Raw genomic sequence first — 11,977 nt, 5'->3', positions numbered from 1 at the left:
ACCTGGAGATCATCATTCTAAGTGAAGTAAGCCAGAAAGAGAAAGAAAAATACCATATGATAGCACTTATTTGTGAAATCTTTAAAAAAAAAAGATACAAATGAACGTATTTACAAAACAGAAACAGACTCAACATAGAAAACAAACTTACGGTTACCAATGGAGACAGGGAATGGGAAGGGATAAGTTGGGACTTCAAGATATGCAGATACTAACTACTATATATAAAATAAACAACAAGGCCCTACTGTGTAGCACAGGGAACTATATTCAATACCTTGTAATAGCCTATAATGAAAAAGAATATGAAAAGGAATATATATATATAAATGAATAATTATGCTATACATTAGAAATTAATACAACAATGTAAATCAACTATACTTCAATTTAAAAAAATACTTTCTTTTTCCCTGATCATTTAATAAGTTGCCAACCTGATAGTCCAGAATACTTTCTGTGTATTTCATTTAAAAAGGGACAATCTCTTACAAAACCACAATACAACCATCAAAATAAGGAAATTAACATTATTTCATTACAACCATCCAATTCTTAGTCCCCAGTCAAGTTTCTCAAGTTGACTGAACAATGTCCTTTACAGCAAAAGCACCCAGCTCAGAACCGCACGGTATAATTGGTTAGCCTGTCTCCTTCATTGTCTTCAGTGTGGAACAGTTTCTCAGCCTTATTTGATTTTCATAACTTTGACACTTTTGAGGATTATAGGCCATTTATTTAACAGATGTCCCTCAGCTTGGTTTGTCTATTTCCTCATGATTAGATTCAAATTATGCATTATAAGCTAGAAAATCACGGAAGTGATCATGTGTTCATCTCATTGCATCCAAACACACGGTACAGATTTGTCCCATTCCTGATGATGTTCCCTCTGATCTCTTGATTTACGTGGTCTGCCAGGCTCATTCAATATAAAGTTATTCTTTTTCCTTTTGTAATTAATAATTTTTTGTGTGGAGGGAGGTGCTCTGAATTATGTAAATATATTAATCTTTACCAAAAATCAAAAACAAACAAACAAAAAACCCCACAAAGAGTACAGGATTGTCAAGTCCATTGACAATGCATATTTTTCTCACTCGGGGACTAGAAGAAATGATGTAGGGGTCCCTGGTAAATGGAATAGGAGGTAGGGTGTAAAAGACACTATCTAAGTCTAAACTGTAGTTGAAAGTCACAAAAACTTAATGCAAACTGGCCTACAAACCTGGGAAATCAGGAGTTGGAACAGTCCTCAGGGACTTAATACCTTAAGCTCTTCTAAAATCTCTTCTTTATGTTAACACTGTCCTGCTGCCCATAGGCTTTCTTTAAGTCCAAGGAAGGGCACAGCCACCAGTTTACATCATACTGCCCAGTGACTGCAGAGAAGCAATTTTCTCTCACCAGAAGCACACATTACCACCAAGATTCTAATCAGCAAAGCTTGGGTCACAGGACTTTAACTGGGCCAATCAGTGGGCAGGCCTGGTTCATGTGTCCATCCTGTATCCAGAGGGCCACATACCACAATTGGAAGTTGGAGAGAGACAGTTCCCCAAAAGAAGACGATGCTGTTACCAAACCAGGAGGAAATGGATGTTGCGCAGCAAAACCAGCTCTCTGCTGCTGACGTCAAGAATCAGCCCAAGATGAGTGGCAATCAGAATCTCTTGTACCAAACCAGATGAGGTGGGGCAGGGGTTAAACAGTCCAGAACGAAGAGGATAGTCAGAAAGAAGGCACTTAGACAGTAGTCCTAACCTTATTTACATTTCAAATCAACTAAAATTTGTTGAGCACTGTAGTAGTTTTCTTTGGCTGTATAACAAATTCCCACAAATTCAACAGCTTCAAACAACACAACACTTATTAACTACAGTTTCTATGAGTCAAGAGTCCAGGCACAGCTTAGCAAAATCTCTTTTCAGTGTCTGACAAGGCTGCACTCAGGGTGTTGGCCAGGCTATGTCCTCATCCGCAGGCTTTACATGGAAGAATCCTCTTTGAGGCTCACTCAGGTTATTGGCAGAATTCATCTTGCATTTGTACAACTGAAGGCCTTTGTGGGCTGGAGGCTGGAAGCTAGAGGCCAACATCATCTCCAGAAGCCACTTATGGTTGCTAGAAGCTGCCTGCTGTTCCCTGTCACATGACATTCCTCAACATCATCGCTTACTTCATCAAGCCAACAAAGAGCTCTCTGGAGTGTTTCTGCTAGCAAAATGAAGCCTTATATAATGCAACATAATCACAAGAGAGACTTCACATAACCTTTGCTGTATTATGTTGGTTAGAACAAAGTCACAGGCTCCACCTGCCCTCCAAGGGATGAGGCTCTACAAAGATGTGAATACCAGCAGTGAGGGATCATCAGGGTTCAACTTAGGGTCTGTCCACCAAAAGCATCTATCATGTGCCAGTTCTCAGGCCAAATGATTCCTCTACGATCTTTCATTTCATATAAGCACGTTTAAAAGTCTTTCAATTGTAAAATGTTATGTAAATGTGAGTTAACACCTAATACTTATATTATTTTTGCTTTTGAAAACTTTGTAAGGCCTCATTATTTACCATTTTCACCTTGTTCATTTTCCTACAGTTTCTAGCACTAAAAAGCCTTAAACAGCTTGAAGTGCTTATCGGAGATGATAACACTGAAAACAATCTGAGAAATGGGACCTATTTCATAGCTGGTCAAGGCAAGTAGCTGAAAAAAGTGAATCAAATCCCTTATCCTTACTTGCCTCTGAATGTTTTCGTCACTCTCGTGTTTGATTTATAATTTGGTTGTGTGTAATGTTCTAGATTAAAAATAATTTTCCTTGGCATATCATAGATATTCCTCTAATACCTCCTAGCATCTAATTGCCATGACGAATCCTAATAGCGTTCTAATTCCATTCCTTTACATATGGACGTTTTTTCTCCCTCTGGAAACCTTTTTTTTTTTTCCTTAAACAATAGAAACTTATTTTCTTACAATTCTGGAGGCTACGGATCTGAGATCAAAGTGTCAGCATCATTGATTTCTTCCAAGGCCTTTCTAGCTGGCTTGTCTAGCCATCTTCTCTGTGTTTTTACCTCCATATGTCTATGTCTTAATCTCCTCTTCTTGGAAAGATACCAGTCATACTGGATTTGGGTTCATCCTAAAGACCTCATTTTAACTTAAATAACCATTTAAAGACCACATTTTCAAATTCAGTCACATTCTGAGATGCTAAGAGTTAGGGCTTCAACATCTTAAATTTTAGGAAGACACAATTCATCATAACACTGGTCTCCCTGTTTTTGTTCATGTTTCCTGAAGTCTAGTCTCCATCCTCTGGAATTCACAAATCTGAGCCTTGGTTTTCATTTATAGTATCCAAAGTTTCCTTTTAATATGAAGATCTGGGCCCCCCAATTCTAGAAAATTTTCCTGTGCAATTTTTTCTGCTACTTTCTTCTCCTTTGTTTTCTCCACTTTTTGAGTAATTCCTAGTGGTATAATGTTGGATTTACTGGATTGATCCACTATTTTCAATTTCTTTCTCCATCTGTTCTTCTTTCTATATAAGCTCTTACACTTTAACTTTCAACTCTATTAAATTTTAAAAATTTTAATCTGGTGAGGGTATTGCTCAGTGGTAGAGCACATGCCTAGCATGCCTGAGGTCATGGGTTCAATCCCCAGTATTTCCTCCAAAAATAAAGAAATAAATAAACCTAATTACCTCCCTTCCCCCACCAAAAAAAAAAAAAAAATCTAACTAAAGAAAGCACTCCTTAAAATCTTTCAGAGCGTCATGTTTTTAATTTCTAAGAGCACTTCTGTATTCTCTGGGGTTTTTTTTCCACATTTATAACAACTTTATTAGTGTGTAACTTACATGCCATAAAATGAAGCCATCTTCTCTGAGCAGTTTCATGAGTTTTAACAAATAAAGGCATCCACGTAACAATCATCCCAACTGCAGAGCGTTCCCATCTATCCCTTTAGTGTCAATGTCCTGACTCTCCAGCCTCAGGCCACCACTGATCTACTTTCTGTCACTATAGATTAGTTTCACCTATACTAGAATTTTATATACTAAATTAAACCATGTGACATGTATTCTTTAGTGGCTGGTTTCTTTTACTCAGCAGAATACTGTTGCATATATCAGTAGTTTACTTCTATTTATTGCTGAATAGTATTTCACTATACTGATATATCACAATTTGTTTATCTATTCACCTGTTGCTAAGCATTTGTGAATAAAGCCACCATGAATATTTATAAACAAGTCTTCGTGTGGACATGTAATTTCAGTTCTTTTGGGTAAATACTTAGTAGTAGTATTGCTGGTTATAGGTGGGTGTATGTTTAACTTTATCAGAAACTACCGAATTGTTTTCCAGAATGGTTGAACCATTTACATGTCCAACAGGAAGCTTCCAGTGACTGCACATCCTTGCCAACACTGGCTGTAATTTTATCCACTCTTGTAATTTTATCCACTCTGGGGGGTGTCTGGAGTGATATCTCATTATAACTTTAATTTGCATTTCCCAGATGACTGATGACATTGAATATCTTTTTATACGCTTACTAGCTATTCACATATCTTCTTTTATCAAGCGTTTATCCAAATGTGTGGCCTTTTTTTAAATTGGTCTATTTATCTTCTTTTGCATTACAAGGGTTCTTTATATAGTCCTGACATAAGTCCACTGACAGATACAGGTTTGGCAAATATTTTCTCCTAGGTCATGGCTTGCCGTTTCATTTTCTTAGCAGTGTCTTTCAAAAAGCAGAAGTTTCAAGTTTTGCTGGAGTTCAACTTACCAGCTTTTCTTTTTTGTTCATTGTTTTTTGTGTCCTGTCAAGAAATCATTGTCTGGCCCAAGGTTGTGAAGATTTCCTTCTGTTTTGTTCTGGCATTTACAGTTTCAGCTTTTACATGTAAGTCTAATTTTTGTGTATATATGAAGTTAGGATCAAGGTTCATTTTCCTTCGTTCAACTATGCAGTTGTTTGAGCAAGATTTGTTTAAAAGGCTGTCTTTTCTCCACCAAATTCTCTTGGAATCTTTGTTGAAAATCAATTAATGATATATTTGGCGCCCTGTGCTATGTTTCATACATCTCTGTCTATCCTTATGCCAATACTGTACTCTTTTGCTCACTGTAGTTTCATAAAGTCTTAAAAAGAAGTAGTGTAAGTCCTCCAGCTTTATTATTTCCCAAAATTATTTTGGCTATTCAAGGCATTTTGCATTTCCATATATATTTTAGAATTAGCCTGACAACTTCTAAATCAAAATACTTCTGGGAATTTGGAATTGCATTAAATTTATAGAAATATTTGAGTTGAATCAGTCTCAACAATTATGAGTCCTCCAATCCATAATATATTTTTCAAGATATTAAAAATATCTCTCAGCAGTGTTTATAGATTTCAGTATACAAGTGTTGCATATAGTTTGTTAAATTTATCCTTAAGCAGCTGATCTTTCTATGCTATACAAAATGTAACTTTTCTTTAAATTTATTTTGGAGGGGAAGGTTATTTATTTATTTGTTTGTTTGTTTATTTATTTTTAGAGGGGGTAATGGTGTTTGAACCCAGGACCTCATGCATACTAAGCACACACTCTACCACTTGAACTATACCCTCCCCCCCAAAAATGTAATTTTTTAAATTTAATTTTCCAACTTGTAGGTATATACCTAAGAGAATTAAAAATATAAGTTTACATAAAAACTTGTATATAAATATTTATAGCGACATTATTCATAGTAGCCCAAAAGTGGAGACATCCAAATGTCAATCAACTTGTGAATGAATACACAAAATGTGGTATATCCATATAATGGAACTCAGCTATAAAAGGAATGAAGTACTAATAGATGCTACAACATGGATGAGCCTTGAATTTGTGAATTATATCTCAGTTTAAAAAATTATTGGGGGTAGGGTATAGCTTAGTGGTAGAATGCATGCCTAGCATGCACAGGGTCCTGGGTTCAATCCCCAGTACCTCCATTAAAGATAAATAAATAAATAAAAACCTGATTATCTCCCCCTGAAAATTGTGTTTTCTAATTTTTTCTATGTTTCTAATTGTTTTCTATTGTTACTATATAGAAATACAATTAATTTTCATTTATTGACCTTGTATCCTTTGATCTTGCTAAATTCAATTATTAGTTCAACATTTTTTTTTTTTTTTGGTAGATTCCTTAGGATTTTCTATGACATAATCATGACATTCACAAATAAAGAGAGTTTTACTTTTTTCTTTCTGTTTTCCTTACCTATTGCAGTGGCTGAAGCTTCAGTACAATGTTGAGAAGAATGGTATGTGAGAATTTGAAAGCAAATGTAGTAAATGTTAACATTCATGAAATGCTAAAGAATGATCTAAGGTTTTCAATGTACTATTATTTAACCTACTTTATGTCAAAATTAAAAGTTTAAAAAAAGCGAAATCTGAAAGCTATGTGCCAAGTACTGTTCTAAGCATTTATTGTTTTTTAATTCTCTCAGTACCTCTATGAGGCATATATTACGACCTAGTTTTATGGAAGAGGAAACAGGGAACGTGATGCGGGCAACAGAAGGGTCTGCTACAACATGTCATGAGCAATATTTCCTCTGAGTTTTCAAAGTTATGAGCAAGCAGCCATGTTACGTGAGTAACAGAAAAATGAGTATGCATAAATATAATAAAACTAGAATAATGAATAGCCCAGTGCTTACTTTGTTACTTTCATAAATGTTCTCTGAGTAGATTTTGTGTGTCTGTACGTAACTCTATAAAGAAGCTGAATTTCAGTTTCTCCCTTGGAAAGGGAAATCACTCATGGAAGCAGAAGAAACCTGAAGACATGTTGAGCAAGAGACTATAAGTTTCCCCAGAATTTGCAGAAAATTGGAAAAGGGTTTTGGACTTCCACATGATGTTTGAGCTTACCTTATCCAGATCTTAAGTAACTGAGAAATTCCATAGGACAAAACTGAATCTGATACCAGATAGAGATTTGCTTAGTAGGTAATATACATGTGCTAACATTAATATGCTTGATAATTAGGTGAAGTCTAGATCCTCCCAACCAAGCTTCCTTTACCACTACCATGTCTAGGGTTTTGGGATGAAGGGAACAGAGAAGTAGCAAGAGAAGGGAGAGGATATAAACCAGCTATGCAGGAGGCTTTCTGCTCAGGCAGAGTGTGCTTTAATGCCTTACACTTAGACTGTAGCCAAGAGAAGCTGGAGGCTTGAGAATACATACTCTACCATCCTTGGTTTGAGGTTCAATCCACCTGCAGCCAAACCTCTGGAAAACATTTGCCTCAAGTTGTGTTTGCAAACAACCGGGACAACGGGCATATAATGGAACTGTCCTAAGTAGTGGAATGCTTTTTTCTTTTCTTGTTGTTGAGGCTGGTGTTGCTGGTAGTGGTGGTGGTGGTGTGTATGTGTGTAAACCTAAGAAGGGACTATACGTCTCCTGTTGGTACACCAATGTTCCTCTAAGGCTAAAGATACAGAATAGGGTGGGACATTAGGAAGGGCAAGGGAATGTTTTCCATGGCTTTGATCATGTACTCCCTGTTTAAGAGATTCTCATGGCTCCTTATTGTGAGGAATTATACTAAAGTAATTAACTGTTTGAGTATTGGGCCCAAAATGGGACTATTTGCACATCAAAATAAACACTATGGTAATGGATTATAATCTTGTGTTCAAGAATCCCCAAGACCATCCTTGCATTCAATGATTTGCTACAAGAACTCATAGGGAAGTGAAGCTGTTATGCTGACGGTAGTTACAGTTTGTTATAGCAAAAGGATACAGATTAAAATCAGCGATGGAAAAAGGCACAAAGTGCAGAGTATAAGGGAGATCAGTTACAAACTTGAAGTTGTTCTTTCTCAGTGGAGTCCATCCCCCGCCCAAAAAAAGGAGAAGTTATTACCCTGGAGCCTGGCAAGGGCCAAACTTTTCTTTGGAATGTACAGGGTTTGGACAACCTGAGCCTGTCGAGTTAATTCTGTACTGCACAAATCCATTGGATAAAAAAGAATTCATGAATCTATACTGTAATAAGTAAATAAATAGGTAGATAAATAGGAGGTAAGGGAAATTTCCTTCTTGTAGAAGAATGATAATAATGATTATAGACGAAGTGTTGGAGTTAGTAAGAAAAAAATCACAATTTGATAACCATGATAATAATTTCTTCAATCAAGAATCATCAGTGGATGCTATAGTGAGTTGATTGGTGGTTCCCAAAAGGTGTGTCCATTTCCTAATCCTCAGAACATGTGAATGGGACCTCATCTGGGAAAAGGGTCTTTGCAGACATAATTAAGTTAAGGCTCTTGAGATGGGATCATCCTGGATTACCCAGGTGGGACCTAAATCCAATGACAATTGTTCTTATAAAGGACAGAAGAGAAGACAGACACATAGAGGAGAAGGCAATGTGAAGACAGAGGCAGAGATTGGAGGGAGGTGGCCAAAGAATGCCATGAGAAACTGGAAAAGGCAAGGAAGAATTCCCTCCTAGAGCCTCTAGAGGGAGCACACAGCCCTGCAGACATCTTGATTTCAGACTTCTGGCCACCAGAATCGTGAGATGGTAAGTGTCTATTGTTTTAAGCCTTAAACCCAGCTTGTAATCATGTGTTGCAGCAGCCACAAGAAACTAATACAGATGCTAAAATGAGTGGTGAAGGAATGATGCTTCAGAAATTTACAGTCTTAAAGTACCCCAAAAATATTTATTAATTATAAAAGAAAATATAGTAACTCTTCAGTGGAGTTACCTGGCAGTAGGATTTTAACCAAACTTTTTGGGGTTTGGAGTCAAACATAGCTGGTTTAAAGCTCTACTTGCACCATCATCAATTCATATAAGCTTGCAAGATTTGGGCAATTAACTTAATTAAGCCTCAATTCACTTTAAAATGGAAATAACAATACGATGCCCACACTGTAAGGATATTTTGAAGGTTAAATAAGATAATCCATGCAAAGCCCACAGCACAGGACCTAGCATATATGTATTCAAACTTTACATACTGGTTATTCTGTTAAGAATAGCTATCATCTACAGAATACGGTTTAAATTTCCTGTAATCTATTCAGGGAGATAAAAGATACACTCAGTGAAAGACTTCATCTTTCCAGCTCGCAAACTGTGCTTCATCCCCAGACCTCTTGGTCTCCAGTCATTTAACCTGGCTTCTTCCAGATCTCTATTGCTAAGCCAGTCACCAGAGCTCAAGAGTCCATGCATACCCACAGATCAGACTGCTTCCTCTACATACAGAACTGATGATCAAGTATGCTCCTTGAAGCTTTGCTCACTGGGAGGAATGTGACTCATCACTGTCTTTCAGTGACACCTGTAGCTTCCAAAGAAGCAGGCCTACATGCAGCTCTACTGACTCCACTGCTGTTTTCCTGAGGGGTATGACAGGCCACAGAGAGAGCAGCCAAAGATGATTGACAAGATCAAGCCTCAAAGCCAGAGAAAATGGAACTGGGACTCACTTCATTTCTGATATTTCAATTTCTGATGTTGACCTGCAAGACTGAAATCAGAGCTCCCCTAGTGAAGACAGGGTTTATAGTCCCTCCCCTTCCCCCACCAGAAAAGAAAGAAAAATGGAAAAGTAAGGCTCTCTCACCTAATCAACCCACTTCACACAAATGTACCCCTGGTATTCTCAGTGAAACCACAAACTTGACCTTCTTGGATCTTACTAATTAATGGTTGGTCAATTTGTAACATTGGAATATATGGACTCACTGACTACATTTCTGGTCAGACAATCCCAAATTCTGCATTTTCCAACAAGCTAATAAAAAAGGCTGCCTTGGTGGAGATGGAGTTCCATTGCTCCCTCCCCCAAATGATTGCCTTTATCACCTTAAAGCAGGTTGCTGAACCCTGGACCTCAGTTCCCTCAACAACAAAATGAGGGTGATGAACTACTCAGTCTAACTCCAAATTTCCTACCTGTTGAAATACTTAGCAATTTTCTAATGGGATGGGAGGAAGATTGGGAAATGTGAGGAGATTGTTCATGGACATGTTTTAGGGCATCACTAACTTCTAGAAAATAAACTCAGAAGGAAGTGAAGATGAGAGTGGGGAGGAGGAAAGACTGCTTTAAGAGTAGGATCTCAATTTATCTTGGAACCAAACTGCCTTTGATTTAATGTTCAAGCCCTGTCCCCCAATTTTAGTACTGAAATCAAAATAGTGGTTTGTTTGTTTTTAGAAAGATGTATGTAAATGACTAAGTGGAATTTCTTGAATGGGTATTTCTAAAATGGTATGTGTATTTATTCATTCAATTTATTCAATTCAATACATTCAATAAACATGTATTTAGAGCCTACTATAATGTCATGCACAGCACTAGATACTGGGGATACAAAGATGGATTAAATACAACTCCTACCTTTAAGGAACCCATGATCTGTGAGGGAAAGAGGCAGATACACAAGTGACTGTAATGCAACAGGATAGTGTTAAATATAATAAACATAATAAGCACCATAGAGCAATTGAAAAGGAAGCAATTGGTTTTGCTTTGGAAAGTTTGGGAAATGTCATGGAAGACATGACATTTGATCTGGATCTTGAAAGACGAGTAGAAGTTCCACAGGCAAAGAATGGAATGAACATTTTTTATCTAAAACAATAACAACAAAGCTCATTGTAGACTTTTGACTTTGTCTAGACCCGACTTACACAGCTTGGTTCTCTTATTTGAAGGAGAACATGAAAAGTTTGAGGTGTGGGGAATATATTTTTAAAAAGGAAGAAGACATTCTTCAAATAATATCATCACTTTTACCAGAAAGATTTTATGATCTTATTTATAGACATGTTGTAACATTGGAAATATACTTGTATGGATTTAGGGTAAACTAAGGAAATTTCACTTAATGGGCAAAGGAACATCACATATAGTGACAGAGTAATATTATTTTTTAAATGTTCACTAAAATTTTCCCTTAATATCTTTTCTCTGATTTATGTGACATAAACAAACTACATAATGGTGTGAGGGACTATAAAGTTTTTATTGCCACTTGTTTGGTATTGCCTGCATAACTCATTCTGAGTACCAGTTGTGGGTATCAAACTAAGTGTCATAAAACATTTACAGCATGCCACTCCACTTCCCACACTTTCTGTACAGACAAAACTTTAGTGCTCAAAAAAATACTTACAAATGAATAGTTAGTAGTTTAAAACTTTTTTTAGATTACAGATCTCCAGTCTGAAGTAATAAAAATAAATGTAAGGAATATTTAGGTTACTTCTCTGCAGGATCTCAGATTATCTGGCAAATTCCTTCCCCAAAGAAAACCACTTTTCAAAGATATACTCAGTAAATGCATACTGGGATTAACATAAAATTGGCAAAGTCACTTGTGTCTACACATTTTAATTCATTTGTAAATAACGACTACTCACTTCTTTGCTTCCCCACCCCAGGGACCAGACTCCAAGCATCACAGGTGCCGAAAGACTTACAAAAAGGAATGAATAGGAACAAAAGGATGTAGGCGTCAGGAGGAAAACAGAATCTCCCAGAACAAAATTAATCTCAGAAGGACTAGCAGATCCAATACCAGGTATTACCGAAGTTTAAACTGCTTTTTAATGGTGATCTGAGATAAAGTATCAAATTCATTAGGTCTTCTACTATACCTGTTTGATTTGCTTAAACCTTTAGTTAGGCTTATCTTGAGGGATAGATTTCTGTGCTAAGCACATAAATAGGTGTTAAACCTGTACTGATTTTTGAGGGGGGTGGTCAATAAACTTTACAGTTAATTTTAACTTTATGCCTTAAGGATCAAATGATGATTTCTATGATCCCTAAGTTCCACTAACTCATTGAGTTACTAGAAGAAACGCAACTCCGATATACAATAGAAGAACCGCAAATAATCTTTAAATTATCCCTCACCAA

The sequence above is a fragment of the Camelus dromedarius genome, chromosome 12 (assembly GCF_036321535.1).
Source record: "Camelus dromedarius isolate mCamDro1 chromosome 12, mCamDro1.pat, whole genome shotgun sequence".
Taxonomy (NCBI): domain Eukaryota; kingdom Metazoa; phylum Chordata; class Mammalia; order Artiodactyla; family Camelidae; genus Camelus; species Camelus dromedarius.
The sequence above is the reverse complement of the archived record's forward strand: the minus strand, read 5'-3'. Positions refer to the sequence as shown.